Source organism: Sturnira hondurensis, unplaced genomic scaffold (genome assembly GCF_014824575.4).
Source record: "Sturnira hondurensis isolate 20B ecotype Veracruz unplaced genomic scaffold, ASM1482457v3 Scaffold0021666, whole genome shotgun sequence".
NCBI lineage: Eukaryota > Metazoa > Chordata > Mammalia > Chiroptera > Phyllostomidae > Sturnira > Sturnira hondurensis.
In genome coordinates this window covers 312,661-335,700 of record NW_028094297.1, presented here as the reverse complement: position 1 = coordinate 335,700, position 23,040 = coordinate 312,661, and the positions used below count along the sequence as shown (strand labels likewise).

Below are 23,040 nucleotides of genomic sequence, written 5' to 3'. Positions count from 1 at the left end.
CTTAGACACATTGTTGTCCTTATATAAATATGTAACAAATATATAAATATATCTAACATAACACAAATATTTGATATAAAGCAAATTACGTATACATATGTATACACAAATATATAAAACCAATATGAACACACACAGCATGTAATAGGAAATTTCTTGACTCTTCTCTAATCACTAGTTTCTCTCATATGTAATAAGAAATATCTTTACAGGTTATGGACAATGTTAATTATCAATTAAAACAATAATCTAAGTATATTAAAAGTGAAGCCAATTGCACTAGCAAAATATAGGATCCTTTGGGATGCTGTTTAAATTACTTAAACCAGTAGAATCATAGAACTTATTTATGATTACCTATTAACATTTCTAAAAATACTATCATTACTGTTTAGTTAATAACAAAATTGTCTGTTGTAGTTTTCATAGCTATTGAAATAAAATATAACTAGGTTTTAAAATACAGTTGGAAAAAAGTTTTGTATTACCAACAGAATTTCACTCCCTGATTCCATAAGAAGTTAACAAAACCAACAGCAAGAATAATAACAAAAGAACAGTGATAAACAAGGTGTCATTATTTTAACATTATCATGGTTTAATATGTTTTTTGGAAATAATTAACTTTGGCAGTTTAATAAAAGAGAGATTTTCTAAGCCTTAGAAATAATGTTATTTCAAAACTGTTCAATTAGGACTCCAAATAGATTCAAATTGCAGAAAAACTAGATCAAATGTTTTTGTATCTGAATTTAAAATACAACTTATATAAACTTTATAATTCTATGAGAAAAATATCTCACATATAAGGAACCAAAAACTCTCAGGTTAAGAACTTGTCAAAGGGTGTGTGTGTGTGTGTGTTGTAAAATTAAAATATGCACATTTATCAACCACCTACAACATATTCTTCTTCTTTTTTTTTAAACACTTTATTTATTTATCTTTAGTAGGGAAGGGAAGGAGAGAGGGAGAGAAATATCAATGTATGGTTGCCTCTCACGTGTCCCCTGCTGGGAACTAGCCTGCAACCCAGGCATGTGCCCTGACTGGGAATTGAACCGCGATTATTTGCTTCGCAGGCCAGCACTCAATCCACTGAGCTACACCAGCCAGGGCTTAGAAGGTTGGGTATTTTTTTAATTTTATTTATTTATATTTAGAGGGGAAGGGAAGGAGAGAAATATCAATGTATGGTTACCTCTCTTGAGTCCCCTGCTGGGAACTGGCCTGCAACCCAGGCATGTGCCCTGACTGGGAATCGAACCGAGATCGCGTGGTTCGCAGGCCCACGCTCAACCCACTGAGCTACACCAGCCAGGGCAACATATTATTCTTTACTCTATGGTACAAATTAAAGACAAGATATACTGGACAGCTACATAGAGAAATGGGCCCACAAGGAATTATGTGTATGTGTGTGGTGGGAGGGCATGCATTAAATGTGGTTGTCTCAGAAATCTATTGTGAATATGAAAACAAAGAGCCAGAAACTCCACAAAACCAAGATAATCAATCTAGTGAGAGGTTCCACTGCAAAGGGAGGCAAAGGGCACTGGAACATGAGAAGAGGCTAAAGTAGATAACTTCTCCAACAGTGAAGCACACATCTGTGTAACCATCCTTCATTTTAGAACTGGAAAACTTCTGGTAGCTTTGAAGATCACATCATCACCAATCGCTTCTTGAACTTGATTTAACCACAATCCTCACTTTTTGGTGAGAAATCCTGTTGTTTTCTTTTCATAGTTTGACTAAGTACATAATTCATGACTAGACAAAGTGGTTTAATTTTGATCTTTTTTATATCTTTAAGGAGCTGTTCTTCAGAAAAGTTTGGTTTTTGTAGATACCTTTTATCAGGTTAAAGAAAGTCCTTTTTAGTAGTATCCTATAGTTTCTAAAAATCATGAAGAGATGGTAAATTTTACTAAGGACTTTTCTACATTTAAGAAATGTAGAAAAGGGTCCCTTGACCTGTTAATATTGTTAATATTAGTGTTTTTTTAAATATTAACCTTGAATTCCTGGAATAACGCTGATTTATACATAAAGTTTATTATACATAACTGAAAAATGTATGCTAATATTTATTGTTTGCCTTATAGACATTAATGTAATTTTCTTCTTTTTTAGAGATTTTATTTACTTATTTTTAGAGAGGAAGGGAAGGAGAAAGGGAGAGAAATATCAATGTATGGTTGCTTCTCATGTGTCCCCTGCTGGGAACTGGCCCCTGCTAGGAACTGGCCTGCAACCCAGGCATGTGCCCTGACTGGGAATCGAACCACAATTGTGTGGTTCGCAGGCCCACGCTCAATCCACTGAGCTACACCAGCCAGGCAACGTTAATGTAATTTTCTCATAATTTCTTTTTTGTACTTTTCAAATAATGTTTTGGTAATATGGTTATCTACCTCCATAGGATAAAATTTGAAATGACCTATTCTTGAAAAATTGTTAAAACATGTTCAGAAACCCATCTGCTCTGGACCTGGAGTGTTTTTGTGGGAATTTCTTTACTGATTGACTCAGTTTCTTATATGATCATAGGGACAAATTGATTTACCCTTTCTTCTTGCACATGTTTTTGTAATTTGTCCTTTTTTTTAACTCTCATTGTAACCATATATTCTTTTAAATTAGTAATTTGTGTTTCTCTGGGCATATTCCCAGAAGTGGATTAGCTGGGTCATAAGGCAGTTCCATTTTTAATGTTTTGAGAAAATGTCATACTGTTTTCCACTGTGGCTGCATTAATCTGTATTCTACCAACTGTGCAGGAGGGTGCCCCACATAATCCCCAACACTTGCTGTTTATTGATCTATTTATGATAGCTATTCTGATAGGTGTGAAGTGATAACTCGTAGTAGTTTTAATTTGCATTTTTCTAATGATTAGTTATGTTAAGCATCTTTTCATATATCTATTGTTCATCTATATGTCCTCTTTAGAAAAGTGTCAAGTCAAGTCCTTGGCCCATTTTTAATTGGAATTTTTGGGTTTGGTGTTGAGTTGTATAAGTTCTTTATAAATTTTGAATATTAACTCCTTATCAGATGTATCATTGGGGAATATGGCCTCCCATTCAGTGGGCTGTCTTTTCTTTTTATTGATGGTTTCTTTGTGGCGCAAAAACTTTTCAGTTTGTTGTAGTTACATTTGTTTATTTTTACTTTTTGCCCCTTGTCAGAAGGAGATATATCAGGAAAAAATATTGTTATCAGAAATGTCCAAGATTTTACTGCATATGTTTTCTTCTAAGATTTTTGTGGTTACAAGTATTACATTTAAGTCTTTAATCATTTTGAGTTTATTGTTGTATATGGTGTAAGAAGGTGGTCTAGTTTCATTATTTTACACACATCTGTTCTATCTTCTCAATACCACTTATTCAATAGACTATATTTATGTCATTGTATGCTCTTGCTTTCTTTGTCAAATATTAACTGACCATAGAGTTGTGGGTGTGTATCTGCACTCTCTATTCTGTTCCATTGATCTGTATTTGTATTCCAGTACCATGCTGTTTTGATTGTGATGCCCTTGTAGTATAGTTTTATATCAAGCAGCATAATTTCTCCAACATTGTTTTTTTTTTTCATCTTAAGGATAACTGTTGTAAATTCAGGGTCTTTTATAGTTCTGTGTAAATTTATGGAATATTTGTTCTAGTTGTGTGAAATACACTATTGGTAATTTGATAGGAATTATATTGAACTCATAGATTGCTTTGGGTAGTATGGACATTTAAATGGTATAAAGTCTTACTATCCATAAATGTGGTATATGCTTCTACTTATTTGTATCTTCAATTTCTTTTTTTAGTGTCTTAAATTTTTCTGACTACAGATTTTTTTGCATACTTGATTAAATTTATTTGTAGGTATTTTTAATGCAATTGTAAATTATATTTTTGTTTGTTTCCCTTTCTGATAGTTCATTATTTGTGTACAAAAATCTAACTGATTTCTAGATACCGATTTTATATCCTGCTACCTTACTGAATTCATTTACCAGTTTTAATAGTTTTTGGTGGTACCTTTTAGGGTTCCCTATATACAGTATCATGTTATCTATACATAATGACGTTTTAATTCTGTTTTTGTCCATTTAGATGCCTTTTATTTATTTTCTTGCCTGATTATTGTGGCTAGGACTTTCAGTACTACGATCTTAAGAGAAACAATTTTATTATTTGCTCGTAGAGTATGATGTTGGTCATGGGTTTGTCATATGTGGTCTTTATTACATTGAGGTGTGTTCCTGCTATTCTCACTTTGCTGAGAGTTTTTATCATAAATGGGTGCTATATTTTATCAAATGCATTTCTGCATCTATTGATAAGATCATGTTGTTTTTATCCTTCATTTTATTTATGGGATGTATCACATTTAACGATTTGCAGATATTGCACCTACTTTGCATCCCCACAATGAATCCCACTCGATCATGGCATATGATCTTTTTATGCAATAATGTATATGGTTATTTTAATATTTTGGGGGATTTTAGCATCTCTGTTCATCAGTGATATTAGCCTATAATTGTCATTCTTTGTAGTGTTTTTCTCTTGTTTTGCAATTAGGATAATGCCGGCCTCATAAAATAAACTTGGGAGTCTTCACTCCTCTTGGATTTTTTGGGGTAGTTTCAGAAGGATAAATGTTAGTTCTTCTTTGAATGTATGAAAAAATTTACCTTTGAAGCCATCTGGTTCAAGAATTTTGTTAGTTAGTTTTGTTAATTACTGCTTTGATTTCATTAGTTGTAATCAGTCTATTCAGATTTTTTGATTCATCCTAATTTTATCCTTTTCTTCCAGATTGTCCAATTTGTTGTCACACAGGTGTTTGTAGTATTTTCTTACTATTCTTTGGTTTCTGTGGTGTTTTTTGTTACTTCTCATTGTTTCTGATATTGTTTGTTTAGACCCTCTGTTTTTTCTTCTCTGAGTCTGATTAAAGGTTTGTCAATCTTGTTTATCTTTTCAAAGAACCAGCTGTTGATTCCATGGCTATTTTATACAAATATTTTTGGTATCTATATCATTTATTTCCATTCTAATCTTTATTATTTTCTTATCTCTACTCACTTTTGACTTTATTTGTTTTTATTAGTTCTTTTTGGTGTAAGGTTAGATTGCATATTTGAGATTTTTCTTGTTTCAGGAGATTGGCCTATATTGCTATGAATTTCTATATATACATATATATTTTATTGATTATGTTATTACAGTCATCCCATTTTCCCCATTTATCCCCCTCCACCCTGTACATCCCCTTCCACCCACATTTTCCCCCTTTAGTTCATGTCCGTGGGTCATACATATGAATTCTTTGACTTCTACATTTCCTATACTATTCTTAACCTTCCCCTGTCTATTTTCTACCTAACATCTATGTTGCTTATTCTCTATATCTTTTCCCCTTCTCTCCTCTTCCCACTCCCCTGTTGCTAACCCTCCATGTGATCTCCATTTCTATGATTCTGTTCCTGTTCTAGTTGTTTGCTTACTTTGTTTTTGTTTTAGGTATGGTAGTTAATAACTGTGAGTTTGTTGTCATTCTACAGTTCATATTTTTATCTTCTTTTTGTTAGATAAGTTCCTTTAACATTTCATATAATAAGGGCTTGGTGATGATGAACATCTTTAACTTGACCTTATCTGAGAAGCGCTTTACCTGCTCTTCCATTCTAAATGGAAGCTTTGCTGGATAGAGCAATCTTGGATGTAGGTCCTTGCCTTTCATGATTTGGAATACTTCTTTCCAGCCCCCTCTTGCCTGTAAGGTTTCTCTCTCTCTCTCTCTCTCTCTCTTTGAGAAATCCGCTGACAAACTGATGGGCACTCCTTTATAGGCAACTGTCTTCTTTTCTCTTGCTGCTTTTAAGAATCTCTCCTTTATTTTAATCTTGGGTAATGTAATTATGATGTGCCTTGGTGTGTTCCTCCTTGGGTCCAACTTCTTTGGGACTTCCTGGAAGTCTATTTCCTTTGCCAGACTGGGGAAGTTCTCCTTCATTGTTTGTTCAAATAAGTTTTCAATTTGTTGCTCTTCCTCTTTTCCTCCTGGTACCCCTATAATTCAGATGTTGGAATGTTTAAAGATATCCTGGAAGTTCCTAAGCCTCTCCTCATTTTTTTTAAAAAAAATGTTTCTTCTTTTCTGTTTCATTGTTTTTCTTTCTTCTGGTCCACACCATTGATTTGAGTCCCAGTTTCCTTCCCATCACAGTTGGTTACCTGTACATTTTCCTTTATTTCACTTAGCATAGCTTTCATGTTTTATCTAATTTGTGACCCCACTCAACCAATTCTGTGAGCTTCCTGATTACCAGTGTGTTGAACTGTGTTTCTGATAGGTTGGCTATCTCTTCATCACTTAGTTGTATTTTTTTCTGGAGCTTTGATGTGTTCTCTTGTTTGGGTCATTTTTTTCTTTGTCTCAGAGTGCCTTTAAGGAGTGGAGCCTTAGGTGTTTACCAAGGTGGGGCAACTCACATTGCTGCATCATGATGCTGTACATGGGGAAGGGGTCTCAGAAAGAATAATGTCGCTCGCTCAGCTCACTGCTGGCTTTTAGTCACTTATCCCATTACCCACACTCAAAGTGGGCTGTTCTGGTGCTGATTTCCAGGTGGGTGGCTTTGTGTATGTTCTAGGAGCCTGTGGGTTTCTCCAACAAACTCTCCTGTGAGGCTGGGTGTTTCTCTAATGGTGGTAACTCCCACAGTTTTTTTTACTCAGCGGTGTTGAGGCTTTATTTCCCCGCACTGAAACCCTGGGTTGCAAGGTCTGTCTTGATCCCCAGTTATTCCTCCCAGTTTATCTGCACATGAATGTGGGGCTGGCTGGTCTGCCAGCCATCACCTCAATGGATCTGCCAGCTGCTGCCTTGCTGGGAGTCCTCTCCACCTGGCTGCCTGTCTCAGCCCCTCCTCCCAGTCTGGATGAATGCTTTTTCCTTAACTCCTTGGTTGTCAGACTTCCATACAGTTCAGTTTCCTGTCAATTCTGGTTATTTTTTGTTTTGTTTTGTTTTATTTTTTTATTTTAATTGTTTAAATACAGTTTTACATCTTTTACTCCCATCCCAGCCTAGCCACCCAGTCCTCCTCCCTCCCCCCCATTTCCACCCCCACTAGTTTTTGTCCATGTGTCTTTTGTACTTATTCCTGTAAATCCTTCCCCTTTTCCCTTGAAATTCCCCTGGAGTTCCCTCCCCTCTAACCTCTGGACACTGTCAACCTGTTCTCTATTTCAGTGTTTTTGCTTATATTTTGCTTGTTTTGTTGTTTAGGTTCCTGTTAAAGGTGAGATTATACGGTATTTGTCTTTCACCACATGGGTTATTTTGCTTACCACAATGCTTTCCAGTTCCACCCATGCTGTTGCAAAGGGTAGGAGCTCCTTCTTTCTTTCAGCTGCATAGAATTCCATTGTGTAAATGTACCATAGCTTTTGAAGCCATTTGTTCACTGATGGGCACCTAGGTTGCTTCCAGCACTTGGCTATTGTAAATGCCACTGCTACGAACATTGGGGTGCATAGGTTCTTTTGGATTGGTGATTCAGGGTTCTTAGGGTATAATACTACAAGTGGAATTCTGCCAGGGTCAAAAGGCAGATTCATTTTCAGTTTTCTTAGAAAAAATCCATACTGTTTTTCATAGTGGTTGCACCAGTCTGCAGTCCCACTAACAATGGATTAGGGTCCCCTCCTCTCCACACCTTCTTTAACACTTATTCTTTGTTGCTTTGTTTGTGATGCCAATTCTAACTGGTGTAAAGTGGTATCTCATTGTAGTTTTAATTTGCATCTCTCTAATAGCTAGTGATATTGAGCATCTTTTCATGCGTCTCTGGGCCCTCTGTATGTCCTCCTTGGAGTAGTGTCTGTTCAAGTACTTTGCCCATTTTTCAATTGGGTTGGTTGTTTTCTTAGAGTGGAGTCATATAAGTTCTTTACATATTTTGGTTTTTAAACCCTTGTCTGAGGTATCATTGGTGATATGTGTTCCCATACAATTGGTTCTCTTTTTATTTTAATACTGTTTTCTTTAGCTGTGCAGAAGCTTTTTATTTTTATGAGATCCCATTTGTTTATTCTTTCCTTTGTATTCTTTGCTCTAGGGGACATACCAGTGAAAATGTTGCCACATGAAATATCCGAGATTTTCTTGCCTATGTTCTTTAGGACTTTAATGGTGTCATGGCTTATATTCAAATCTTTTACTCACCTTGAATTTATTTTGCTGTATGGTGTAAGTTGGTGCTCGAGTTTCATATTTTTGCACGTAGCTGTCCAGTTCTCTCAATACCATTTGTTGAAGAGGCTATTTTTACTCCATTTTATGTTGCTGCCCTTTTTGTCAAATATTAATTGCTCATAGAGACTTGGGTTTATTTCTTGGTTCTCTGTTCTGTTCCATTAGTCTATGTGCCTGTTTTTATGCCAGTACCAGACTGTTTTGATTACAGTTGCCTTGTAATACAGTTTGATATCAGGTATTGTGATCCCTCCTACTTTGTACTTCTTTCTCAAAATTGCAGCTGATAAACGGGGTCATTTATAGTTCCATATACAATTTTTGAAGTGTTTGTTCTATGTCTGTGAAGTATGCCATTGGTACTTTAATAGGTATTGCATTGAATCTATAAATTGCTTTGGGTAGTATGGACATTTTGAGGATGTTAATTCTTCTGCTCCATGAACACAGTATATGTTTCCATTTGTGTCTTCCTCGATTTCTTTGTTCAGTGTTGTGTAGTTTCCTGAAAACAGGTCTTTTACCTCCTTGGTTAGGTTTATTCCTAGATACTTTATTTTTCTTTTTCCTGCATTGAATGGGATTTTTTTCTTGATTTCTGCTTCTGCTGTTTCATTGTAGGTATACAAAAATGCCTTTGATTTCTGGATATTGACTTTGTATCTTGCTGTTTTGCCAAATTCATTTATTAGGTTGAGCAGTTTTTGGGTAGAGTCTATAGGATTTTCTGTGTACACTATCATGTCATCTGCAAACAGTGACAGTTTTGTCTCTTCCTTTCCAATTTGGATGCCTTTTAATTCCATTTCTTGTCTGATTGCTGTGGCTAAGGCTTCCAATACTATATGAAATAGAAGTGGTGAAAGTGGACAATCTTGTCTTGTTCCAGATCTTAGTGGAAAAGATTTTAGTTTTGCTCATTGAGTATCATGTTGGCTATAGTTCTCTCATATATGGCCTTTATTATTTTGAGTAATGCTCCCTCTATTCCCACTTTGCTGAGTGTTTTATCATGAATGTGTGCTATACCTTATCAAATGTGTTTTCTGCATCTATTGATATGATCATGTGATTTTTGTCTTTGCTTTTATTTATGTGGTATATTACATTTATTGATTTTCAAATGTTGAACCATGCTTGCATTCCTGGGATGAATCCCACTTGGTCATGGTGTATGATCTTTTTAACATATTTTTGGATGTGGTTTGTCAATATTTTATTGAGGACTTTAGCCTGTATGTTCATCAGAGATATTGGACTGAAGTTTTCTTTGTTGTGTCTTTATCTGGTTTTGGGATTAGGATGATGTTGGCTTCATGAAAGAGTTTGGGAGTCTTCCATCATTTGAATTTTGGGGAAAAATCTGTGAAGGATAAGGGTTAGCTCTCTCTTAAACTTTTTTGTAGAATTCTCCTGTAAGATCATCAGGTCTAGGGCTTTTGTGTGACGGGAGTTTTTTGATTACTGCTTCAGTTTCTTCTGCTGTTATTGGTCTGTATAGGCTTTCTGCGTCTTCTTCATTCAGTTTTGGAAGATTACATTTTTTCTAGAAATTGTCCATTTCACCTAGGTTTTCAAATTTCTTTGCATACAGTTCTTCATAGTAATTTTTAACAATCCTTTGTATTTCTGTGATATCAGTTGTAATCTCTCCTCTTTCATCTCTGATTGTGTTTATTTGGATCTTCTTTTTTTCTCTCTCTCTTTTTTATTATATCAATGTATGGTTGCCTCTCTTCAGTCCCCTGCTAGGAACTGGCCTGCAACCCAGGCATGTGCCCTGACTGGGAATCGAACTGCACTCATGTGGTTCGCAGGCCTGCGGTCAATCCACTGAGCTATACCAGCCAGGGTTCTCTATCTCTTTTAAAATATTGTATTTAGTTATTTTTAGAGAGGGGGGAAGGAAAGGAGAAAGAGTGGGAGAGAAACATCAATGTGTGGTTGCCTCTCGTGTGTCCTCTACTGGAGACCTGGCCAACAACCCAGGCATGGTCCCTGACTGGGAATAGAGCTAGCAATCCCTTGCTTCATAGGCCCGTGCTCAGTCCACTGATCTATACCACCCAGGGCTCTTTTTTATCTTGGTGAACCTGCTTATAAGCTTGTTGATTTTGTTTATTTTTTCAAAGAACCAGCTCCTGGATTCATTGATCCTTAGAATTGTGCCTTTTGTCTCTATGTCAGTTAATTCTGCTCTGATCTTGGTTATTTCCTTCCTTCTACTTGCTCTGGGCTGTCTTTGTTGTTGTTCATCGAGTTCTTGCAGGCATCGGGTTAGGTTGTTTGTTTGAAATGTTTCTGTCTTCTTTAAGTAAGCCTGTATTGCTATGAACTTTTCTCTCAGGACTGCCTTTGCTATGTCCCATAAGTCTTGGTATGTCTTGAGTTCATTTTCATTTGTTTCCAGAAGCTTTTTGATTTCTTTCCTAATTTCAATCTTGACCCATTCATTGTTTAATAGCATACCATTCAGTCTCCATGATTTTGGGTGTTTTGGGCTTTTTCCTGTGGGGTTGGTTTCCAATTTCAGTCCCTTGTGATCAGAGAAAATGCTTGGTATGATTTCTATTTTCCTGAATTTGTTGAGACGTGTTTTGTGTCCTATCGTGTGGTTTATCTTTGAAAACATTCCATGTGCATTTGAAAAGAATGTGTATTTAGTGTCTTTGGGATGAAGGGCTCTATATATATCAATTAGGTCCATTTCATCTAGGGTGTCATTTAATGCTGCAATATCTTTGTTGATATTTTGTTTGGAAGATTTGTCCATTTTAGACAGTGGCGTGTTAAAATCCCCTACTATAATTGTATTGCTGTCAATATCTTTCTTGAAGTCCTCTAAGATTTTCTTTATATATTTGGGTGCTCCTATGTTGGGTGCATGTATATTTATGATGTTAATGTCTTCTTGGTGGATTCTTCCCTTGAGTATTATGACCTTCTGGGTCTCTCTTTATGGCCCTTTTCTTGAAGTCTATTTTGTCTGATATGAGAATTGCTACCCCGGATTTTCTTTCTTGTCTGTTTGCTTGGAAAATTTGTTTCCATCCTTTCACTTTTAGTCTGTGATGGTTTTTTGACCTGAGGTGGGTCTCTTGTAGGCAGCATATGTGAGGGTCATGCTTTCTTATCCATTCAGCTATTCTATTTCTTTTCTTTGGAGCATTTAATCCATTTACGTTTAAGGTTATTTTTGACAGGTACTTATTCATTGCCATTTTTGTACCTGTGTTCCTCTCTGTTTCTCTCTTTTTCTTCCTTTCCTTAAAGCAGTCCCTTTATCATCTCTTGAAGAGCTGGTTTGGTGGAGGCATATTCTTTTAGACTTCTTTTGTGTGGAAAGCTTCTTATTTGGCCTTCTATCTTGAGTGAGAGCCTTGCTGGGTAAAGGAGCCTTGATTTCAGGCCTCTGGTTCTCATTACTTGGAATATTTCTTGCCATTCTCTTCTTGCTTGGAGCATTTCCATTGAGAAGTCAGTTGCTAACCTTATCAGGGCTCCCTTGTATTTTATTTCCTTTTTCTTCCCTCCTGCCTTTAAGATTCTCTTTTTGTTGGAATTTTGCCATTTTAATGATGATGTGTCTTGGAGTGGGCCTCTTTGGGTTCCTTTGATTGGGACTCTGTGTTCCCTGGATTTGTGTAACTTTTTCTCTCATCAAATTAGGGAAGTTTTCCATCATTACTTTTTCAAATAGGTTTTCTATCTCTTGCTCTTCTTCTTCTCCTGGTATCCCTATTATACAGATACTATTGTGTTTCATATTGTCTTGTATTTCTCTTAATTCCTCTTCTTTCTTTCCGAGCCTCTTTTATTTCCTTGTTCTTTCTGGGTATTTTTTTGTACTTTGTCATCCAACTCGCTGATCCGATCTTCTGCTTCATCCATCCTGTTTTTGATCCCTTCTGCTGTGTTCTTCAGTTCAGATATTCTTCATTTTCTTTTGGCCTTTGTTGGTAGTTTATATTTCCTGTTTCATGTTGATATAGTTTGCAGTGAGTTAATTGTAGTTTCCCTGTAGTTTCTGGTAATTCGCTGTGAGCTCATGGAGCTTCCTGACAACCATGGATTTAAATTCAATATCTGATAGTTGAGGTGCCTCTATGTCATCTAACATTCTTTCTGAGGGTCCTTCCTTTCCTTTTATTTGGGGATTGTTTCTTTGTCTTCTCATTGCTTGTGAGACTCTTCTTGTTAGTCTCAACTTCTTAAATTGATCTGTTCTGACTCCCTGAGTTTATGGTGTGATCTTCTGTGGTAGGATACCTGTGAGATGGTGAAGTCTCCTTTGGGTATCCTGGTTTTCATTGCTTCCACCTACTCTTTTTTTTTTTTTTTGATTCATTGGAGGAGTAAGACAAAATGGTTTAAGACAGCAAGAGAGTATTCTATGCTATTTACAGTAGCAGCTGGTAGAGAAGAGATAGGCAATCCTTTGGCTATGCCTTGTATTAACCGTAATCTTCCGCCCAACTAACCACCTTTTAGAAAGAATGGAAAGATGGTAAGACTCTTGTTGGGGTGGGAAGGATTGTGAGTTGGATCTAGAAAGCAGTGAGGTTGTGGGAGGTCAGATTCTGATGTAAGGTGAGAGTAAAGGATAGTAAATATGTGTAGTGTGTGAGAGGATAGAGTTAACCACTACAGTAATAGAGTTCAGGAAACCATGAAGTGGGCTAACATCTGGGAAGGATGTTGTGTAGTATTTACAATAGTATGTAACAGCTATTATTTACAATAATATTAGAGCAACAATCATATGACAAAAATCTATGAGATCTAGATAATAAGAATAGGGAGTATAGGACCTTGAGTAGTGTGCTAATGGAGCACAGGTAAAGTGAAGGACAGTAAATTAGCAATACACTATGGATGAGAGAACAGGGGAATCCTGTCAAATGATACAATATAACCAGCCAAGAAGACTAAACAGAAAGAAGAGGAATACAAAAATATTATTCAAATAAAAGATGTAAGAATAATGAAAAATAATAATACAAATATGTGATAACTTGCAGTTTCTCTGTAATAGCAAATTGAAATTTGTCCCTTTGTTTCAGCTGTTGGGATGCACCCTCTTGGAGTCCAGCTCAGGTCCTTTCACAGTCCTAGGTTTTTTTGTCTCACTTGTGGGTATCTACCCACCCCCCCAAGAAAAAGGAGACTAAGGAAGAAAGATAGAGACAAAATTGGAAATAAAGGAAGAAGGAATAAAACAAGAAAGAAGAAAAGAGCAGCAACAGAAATTGAGAGATAAAAATTAATAAAGATTAAGAAATAAAAAATTACTTAAAAAATCAAACACAAACAAACAAACAGAAAACCTCTTGCTGGTTTCAAACTGGACAAACCATTTTTTTGTGTTCTTGCTGGCTGCAGCAGGCTGAGGGGCGACTGGTAAGCTTTCCTCCCTTCTTGTTCAGCACTCAGTCAGCTTTGCACCCACCCTCCCCAGAGCTAGGCTGGTGTCCCTCCGCAGGGATCTGGGTGTGGGCTCCGGGCCTCCTGAGGAGTACCCGCTCTGTCCAGGTTCATGGGTGCGGGCTCCTGGTTTCACGAGGCACATGTGCTCATTCCGGATTTATGAGTTCTGGGCTCTGGCGCTTTTTGCAGAGACGTGCTCTCTCTCTGGGTCCACAGGTGTGGGCCCTGGGCATTGCAGAAAACTCTCTCTCCTTAGGTTGCGGTTGCACGCACACACTCTTCTCAGGGCTATGTGTGGTTGCTCACAGCCCCTGAGCTTAGTCCTTACTTAGGACTAAGTAAGGACTAATAGTCCTTACTATTTTCCACTTAGTCCTTACTCCCCTCTCTGTGACTTCAAGCAACCAGCTCTCTTGTGGTGCTGCTCAAACCCTGTTTGGCCGTGGAGGGAGTGCCGACCCAGCTCTCTCCCAAGAGCCTTGTGGCTGGCTGAGCAGATGCCAGGTCTGGGCCTGCAGCCTCCCTGGTCCCCATGCTGATCCCCAGGCCCTTATTGCCCTGATGCACTCTCCTTACCATCTGGTTTTTCAATGTCCTCTATAATTTTTGGTCACCTGTTTTCATATATGCTGGGGTACTGTTGGCTGGCTTCCCTGTTCCTCCATAGACTGGCCAGGTTTTTCTCTCATGTGTAGGGGAAAGTGGAATCTGCCTCTTCTTACTTAGCTGCCATCTTTGCTCTCTAACAGCAGGTTTTTCTCTTTCTTTCTTTCTTTCTTTCTTTCTTTCTTTCTTTCTTTCTTTCTTTCTTTCTTTCTTTCTTTCTTTCTTTCTTCCTTCCTTCCTTCCTTCCTTCCTTCCTTCCTTCCTTCCTTCCTTCCTTCCTTCTTTCTTTCCTTCCTTCCTTTTTTTTTTGCTTTTTAATTGTTGTTGTTCTCTTTGTTGTGTGAGGAGGCAAAGTGTGTCTACCTACACCTCCATCTTGGCCAGAAGTAGTTATTTTGCTATGAATTTCTTTCTCGAGACTACTTCTGCTGTGTCTCATAGTTTTGGATTGTGTGTGTTCACTTTTATTTGTCTCAAAGTAACTTTTGATGTCTTACTTGACCTCATTGTTGATCCATTTATTGTTTAGTAATATGTTATTTAGCCTCCATGTATTTGTGGTTTCTTCAATTTTTTTCTTGTAATTGAGTTCTAGTTTTATACCTTTGTGGTTTGGAAAAGATACTTTATATGATTTAATATTCTTAAATTAATTGAGACTTTTGTGTCCTAATATGGGTGTATTATAAAAAATATTCCATGTGCACTGGAAAAGAGACTATATTCTGCTGCTTTGGGGTAAAATGTTCTGAAGATATCAGTTAAATTCATCTGATCTAGTGTGTCATTTAAAGCCACTGTTTTCTTGTTGATTTTTGTCTGGAAGATCTATTCTTTGATGTCAATGGAGTATTAAAATTCCCTACTCTGTCTGTATTATTATTGATCTTTTTCTTTATGGCTATCCAGGTTTGTTTTATACATTTAGGTGCTTCTATGTTGGGTGCATATATATTACAAGGGTTTTATCCCTTTATTATTATGTAGTATCTTTTTCATCTCTTATTATAGCCTTTGCTTTAAAGTCTATTTTGTCAGATATAAATATTGCTAACCAGTTTTATTTCTTTCATTGCCATCTGCATGAATTATCTTTTTTCCATCACTTTGTCTTTGGTCTGTGTGATTCTTAATGGGTCTCTTGTAGACAGCATATGTGTAGGTCTTGATTTCTTATTTATTCAGCTACCCTATATCTTTTGACTAGAACATATAAGTCACTTACAATTAAAATGATTATATTGGTATATTTACTGACATTTTATTGTTTTAACTATCTTCCCCCTTTTTTCTTTCTCTCCTTCTTAAAGTAGGCTCTTTAACATTTCTGGTAATGCTGGTTTGGTGGTAGTGAACCCATTTAGTTTTTCTTGTCTGTAAAGCTCTTCATTTGTCCTTTAATTTTAGATGATAACCTTGCTGTGTAAAGTAGTCATAGTTATAGGTCCTTGTTTTTCATCACTTTCAATATTTTATGCTAGTCCCTTCTGGCCTAAAATGTTTCTGTTGAGAAATAGACTATAGTCCTATAGGAACTCTCTTGTTGGTAACTATCTTTCTCTTTCAGCTTTCAGGTTTTGTCTTTAACCTTCACCATTTTGATCATGATGTATCTTGGTGTGGACCTCTCTGGATTCATCTCGTTTGTAACTCTCTGAACTTCTTGGACTCATGTGTCTTTTTCATTCACCAGGTTAGTAAAGAGTTTCAGTCATTATTTCTTCAAATAAGTTCTCCGTCCCTTGCTTTCTTGATTCTTTTTTGGTACTCCTATTATGTGAGTGTTGTTGTACTTCATGTTGTCCCAAAGGTCCCCTAAGCTATTCTCATTCATTTCTGTTTATGTTTTCTTTTTGCTGCTCTAAAGGGGAGTTTTCTGCTACTTTGTCTTCTAAATCACTGATTTGACTCTGTGCTTCAGCCAACCTACTAGTTTATTCCTTCTAATGTATTTTCTATTTCAAATATAATTTTCTTCATTTCTGACTCATTCTTTTTCATTGTTTCTATGTCCTTTTTCATGTTGTTAAAGTTCTCATTAATTCCTTTAAGTTTTCATTAAATTCCTTGAGCATCCTTATAATCATTTTTTTTTTTTTTAGTTTGAGCTCTGTAGCTGGTAAATTGCTTGCCTCCAATTCACTCATTTTTTTTCTGGAAATTTCTCCTGTTCTTTTATTAGGGGGCCTATTTCTTTTTCTCCCCACTTTGGTTGCCTCTTTGTGTTTGTATCTATGTATTGGGTAGATCTGTTGTGTCTCCCAGTCTTGGTAGTGTTGTGGTCTTGTATATTAGGTGTCCTGTGTAGCTCAGTGGCACAGTCTCTTTGACGACCTGAGCTGGGTGCTCCAGGAATGTCCCTTATGTAGGTTATGTAAGCCCTCATGTTGTAATTGACTCTTGATTGCTTCCATCTTGGTTTCTTCTTGAATACCTCATAGCATTTCATTATGACTTTACCTGGATGGGTGCCGGATTTAAAAAAAAATTGAGATATAAGTTCTTTGTTCTAATAAAGAGATATTTAGAATTTAATCATCAAAAGCTTGCTATCAAGTTAATTAAATCATACACAAAACATTTTATTTTGGAGTAAATTTTACCCCACTACGAGACAATACACATTTTGAGACTCTACTTAGTATCTGAAGGTTTTTCCATTCTGAATGGGAAAATATAAACTCTTTCTTTTCTTAAAGATTGTATTTGTTATCATTAGAAAGAGGGAAAGGGAGGGAGAGAGGGAGACAAAAAGTGATGTGAGCCATGGTTTGTGTAGCTCAGTGGATTGAATGTGGGCTGCAAACCAAAAGGTCACCAGTTAGATTCCCACTCAGGGCACATGCCTGGGGTGTGATCCAGGTCCCCAGTGGGGGCTAGGTGGGGGGCAACAGCACATTAATGTTTCTTTCCCTCTCTTTCTCCTTCTCTTCCCCTCTCTTTAAAAAATAAAATAAAGTATTAAAAAATTGATGTGAGAGAGAAACATTGATTTGTTGCCTCTTGCATGCCCCTAACCAGGAACCTGGCCTATGACCCAAGCATGTGTCCTGATCGGGAATCAAACCGGTGACTTTTCAGTTTGTGAGACAATGCTCAACCAGCTGAGCCATACCAGTCCACTATTATAAATTATTTCTAAATCACCTAACTCACCTGTTTATTGTGGATACTCAGATCACCCTGTGAGGTTACTTTCCCCCATAAGGTTACTTTCCATAGGGCTTCTTTTTTATCTATATTTATAACTTCTCTCAATTCTACTTTAAAAAATTATGTTGCACTTGTCAGATAATATTTTCTATCAAATAATGGTACACCACTTTATTAAATTATATTATTTTTCTGGTTGAAACTTTTATTACAAGTTTGTCTTTATTTGAAGTTTGTTTTTTTAATTGATTGTGTTTCTATAGAAAGCAGATAGTTATTAAATAACATTTAATATTATTTCATAAGATATAATTGTCATAGCTTTAGAGTTTTTTTAAGTTTTCCAAACTAAATCAATCTCTCTCTTTATTGCACAGCCAAGTCTTTTGTGTAACTTTAAATTAGTAGAAGGGTACAAGATTGTCTTATAATTTTTCCCTGTACATTAAGCCCTATCCTCCAGGCCCTGACAAGTACTTAGGAAAATTGACACCAGATAACCCTTTCTTTACACTGATGGAAGCCGTTAAGCTAAGAGAAATAGCTTTGTTCAGTTTTCTATCTTTTCTTAAAAATTAATAGGTTGACATTTATAGTAAGGAAAGATTCAGGAATATATTTATTAGACAATACATGTGGTATTATTTAGTTATAATATGTCTACAAGTGTATTACATCAAATATTAATATATTATGATCCCATTTCATTATTTTAGTGTCATAAACTTTTATCTCTTTATTCTAGATATTTTTCATTATAATCACTCATTTTATATCTTTACCTCCTAGCTATGTTTTTCTCGTTATTTCCATTGTTTAGTGTAATTACTTTAAGCTGATGTCATAGAAAATAGAGCAATTCTCTACTGATGTTCTAATGTAAGGCATGAACTCTATCATATTATTAGCAATTGTTATATTATTCTAGCAAAATATTTGTTTTAAATGTGAGCTAACTCAGGTTTCAGTTGCTGGGATCTTATGGTGTTGTCTTATTTATAGTTTCAACACCTATGAGTGCTCCATGTATTTCAATCGAGAGACCCATCCATTGCTTGTTTAGTATCATGCATCCTGAGATGTGCCTCACCTTCTCTTAAGCTTGTCATTTCTGAGAGATATATAAATTAGACACAGAACAACAAGGACCATTATTTTCTGTTTTTCTGCAGGAGACATAGCTGAGGAAATAAGCACATTTCCATGACACAAAAGAGAAGAAATTAAATATTATTGGACAGAAAATGTACTAGTTTAGATTTGAGCATGGTGTCTGAAGACAAGAAAAGACCAGGAAGGACTGCTTATTAAATCAAACTGAAATATCAAATTAAAGAAAGGAAGAATTTTGTTTGCAAGGCATTAGTTTTTCTACACTCTTTCTCTTAAATCCAGTAAAAAGTACTTTAATGAGAATGTCAGAAGATGCTACTTGTGGTTGAACTTTTAAATTAAATATAGTTTCACAGATCTAATGCTCATTCTTATAAAAAGAACATCGCTTATTGTTGTTCATTGTACCTGGAAATCAAAGACCACTTACTCTGATGAAGTGTTAAGATTTTTAACTTTCACAGACTTTATAATTGTGATTAAAAAGTTATTTTCACATTCTCTTTGGTTATGCATACTAAATTTTTATTTGAATAAAATAAATAAATAAATAAATAAATAAATTTTTATTGGAATAAAATAAATAAATAAATAAATAAATTTTATTTATAGATATATCTATCTATAATAGATATAGAGAAGCAATATAAAGTTTTAAAAAGTGATGATTCAGGAAAAATTTCTGAAAAATTTCTATGTGATATTTTTTCATCCATTTGGCATTAATATGCAGTGTCAAAAGCAACAGAATATAAAATATAGACCAAATATGTTCTTAAAATATACCTAACAGAATTTATTATTTTATGTACAGAAACTGTATGCAGAAACACTAGCCAAAATAGTTGGGCAAAAAAAAAGGAATGGTAATTATTTATAGGGATATTATATAATGAAAGTACAAAGTTTTAAAACATATTTAATGATCTAAATTAGTACCTTTTAAAATAAATTCAAAGATCAAAAATGTCACCAGAATTTTTCAGAGATATTTTTTTATTATTCAGAGCAATTCACCTCTGTTGTAGTTTCTACATTTGCTTTAACATAACCAAATATCATCATTATAGGACTCAGAAAAAATTCAATTAAAAATTATTTTATAATCAATAATAGTAAGTTTTATGTTACATGAGTTTGAGAGATATTAATTTTACATACTTCTTAATGAGAACCCAAGATTACTCATCATTCAGTCATTACTTCAGGTACATTTGGACATTCTTGGTTGATGGGAGTGGTGGAGACCATTACAGCAAAAGCAATATCCAAAGCAAACACTCGCCAGGGAAACAACAGAAGGATATGCCTCTAACAAAAGTTAATCTGCTTAATAATGTAATGTATGAGGAATGTTATGAGTAAACAAATCTGTATAATCTTTCTTCCCACTTAAGATTATATTTCTCATCATACCAGACTTACCCAACTAAAGATTATTTAAGTTCAGGTACTTAAGGGCAAGTAATTGCTATTAATGGTCCAGCGAGACACTTCAGGTAAGAAAATTAAAGCAATGTGTAAGCTACATAAAAGCTTTGTGTGATGAACGTTTGCATTTATTTTGTATTTTCTTCTAAAAAGCAGTATTGACCATTACAAAATTGTAGGTTAACTTTTGGGTTGTTTCATTACTTCCTTTTGAAAAAGTTTGTAGTTCTATTTTGAAATAACTTCCTCCTGGGAGTTACACTTCAGAATAACTGTATAGATATTGAGGGAGGTGTATTATAAAGCAATAAATTGAGCATTTTGTCTAAGTATGAGTTCAATAACCTTTTTAAAAGTTTCTTTCCTCTACTTCCTTGCAGTAGAGAGGTCATTTGTTTCTTCATTAGGCATGCATAAAATAGCAAATAAGATTTGTATTAATGTATGGTGAAGACAAAAATAATTCTTACAGGACAATAGACTTCAAAACAGCAAGTGTAGAAATCAGATGTCATCCTTTGTGGACATTCAATTTTCTGAATATTGTGTAATGGATTATTTATATGTATATATTTTTAAATTTATACATTTTACATATAAGTTTTATGCAAAATCAAATTTATTCATTAAAAATAGGAAACTTAAAGTGTCTCAAGAAAATACTGTTATAGTATCAATAGACAACTGTGATAATAAATACTATGCATACTGACTTTTTGTGTAATTCATTGCAGCATATATTTTGCTATATCCATGATGAAAATATTTGTATATACTAGCTTGTTTTCATATATGATAACTTTCTTTGAATACACCTGATTTCACAAATATGTGTATCATTTTTAGCTATAGTTTCTCAAAAGTTTCTGGAAAGAATAGATTAGTTTTTCAGTGATCTTAAGACCAGAATAATTAAAATCACAAATTTGGACCTTCATTTTAGAAAAATCTTTTGTTTACAACCTCTTTAAACCTCTATGGTCAGTAATTTTTCACTTAATTTTATACTTATTTTAATTTTTAAATTTAATTTTAAATTTAGGAACACAATCAAATCTAAATGTTATCTCAGTAGTTTTAGAAATCTCTCAATCCTGGTCACATGATTGTGATAGGAAGCTGGAGCTGGTGTACCGAATCAAGAATTTGCCATTATGACCTGTTGGATGAATAGATGTCAGCCACTCCCATAAGGGAGGCAGGCAGCACCTTCAGCATACAAACTCCCACTTTGGGGAGATGAAATGCATTTTCATCATTGCATTGAAGGTGCAGTTTCATTTGCATTGAAGGTGCAGTTTCAATACACCCACATGGTGGAAATGAGTCATAAAAGTTATTACTTACAGATCCCCAAAGTGAGGGGCACAATTAAACCAGGGGAAAGGCAGTGCACCATCCCAGATCACATGCCAGCAGGAGATAGAGAGCATGGTAGCAAGAAGTACCTGTTACATACAAAGTAGTTGAAGTGGAAGTCACTAACTTCTCTCTCATGTTCTAGCTTAACTCTAAGTGGTTATTTGTTATTGTAGTTGTTCACAGTATTACAGATGTCCCAGTTTACCCCTCCCTTTTGCCCATCTCCCCCACACTCTCACCCCCTCTTGCCTTCACCACACTGTTGTCCGTGGCTATGAGTTATGCATATATGTTCTTCAGCTAATCTGTTCTCTTGCTTTCATCAGGTCCCCCAACTTCCTTCCCTCTGACAGGACGCTGTCAATCCGTTCCTTGCGTACCTGCCTCTGTCTCTATTTTGTTCTTCACCATGGTTATTTCAAAAGGCACCTCAGGAAAAGTAATATAGAATTTATGGCAGGCATCCTATACTTAAGTTCTAATCTAAATGTCTAGTTTCTAGCTGTGAGTTGGGTTGTAACACTATAAAATACCTAGGCAGGAAAACAAAGTCACCTTCTCAAAAGTTGTGTGTTTTTTTTTTTCATTACAATTGACTTCATGATACCTAGGCACTAATCTTCAAGGAAAATCATAGGCACTGTCTGGACATTGAAGATATTAAAGTCCTGTGGCAGGGTTTTGGTCACCCAACACAGGAAATATTTAAGCAAACAAAAATAACAATTAGTAATATCCATAGATAAATGACAGTTTGAAATCCTGTCCTTAGCCATCACCTACCTCCCTTTTTGGGGGTCCAGCTAATAAAATAAATCAAAGCCCTTGGGAAAGGTTAAGGTAGGCATTTGATCAAAACATAGGTGAGATTAAGGAATACTTATACTAATGGAGTCATCTTTTGTATGTATGTTTGAATTTGTCCAGAACTTTGAATATCCATGCAGCAGATGGTACCCTTTACAAGTACACACACCTCTTCCCTTGAAAAATAAATAATATAAAACTAAGTAGTTATGCAAGTTATCTTTACTGTAGTATCATATTATTGCTTGTATCGACACCCTTCAAGGCCAGCTTCCTGGTATTTATGCAGATGGAAAAATATTCATGGAGCCATTGGGATGTCTGGCATGCCTTTATTCACAGGTGGGCAAGCCACACATGCTGCAAGCTGCATGTCTATCTGCATGTTTCATGTCATGTCCCTTGCTCCCCATTGTGGCACCCATCATGGCACCTGTCCTCTTGCATGTCTCTCTCATCATCATCGCCCCCAGCAGGGAGTCCCTACCTGTTTAAGTACTAGAAGGGAACAAAGCCAGCAAGATGCCAGAAATTATGTTCATAACATAATTCTGCACATACAAGCATGCTTCATGTTATGGGAACAGTTTGTCAGACTCAGTTTCAAGACTATGAAAACACTACTTATCAGACCCTTATCAAGGCATGAGGAACACTGCTTCCTTTAGTTACCCAAACACCAGGGTGAGGAAGCCAGACTGTCTCCACTTACCCTACATTGCAGTATTAAGGCTCTGATGTAACAGCCTGGTATGTTTACCAAGGATGGCTGACAAGCTGATGTTTAGCTTAATCAATTGTTTACCTTAATCAACTGCATTTCCAACTGTGCTACTGTGCTTTGATGCACACCTGTCTCTGTGAGGG

At 35.7% G+C, this 23,040-nt stretch overlaps 1 protein-coding gene and 1 pseudogene across 1 annotated transcript in view; one reads left to right on the top strand and one right to left on the bottom strand.

The window, feature by feature from the left end:
- LOC118978259 (UDP-glucuronosyltransferase 2B31-like) overlaps positions 1–23,040 on the bottom strand; it is a 421,339-nt pseudogene that overhangs the window by 201,746 nt on the left and 196,553 nt on the right.
- UGT2A1 (UDP glucuronosyltransferase family 2 member A1 complex locus) overlaps positions 19,996–23,040 on the top strand; it is a 62,302-nt gene continuing 59,257 nt past the window's right edge. The window contains exon 1 of the mRNA XM_037033628.1: positions 19,996–20,072. The gene's annotated coding sequence lies outside the window, so the exon portion shown is untranslated. The remainder of the gene's footprint in view (positions 20,073–23,040) is intronic.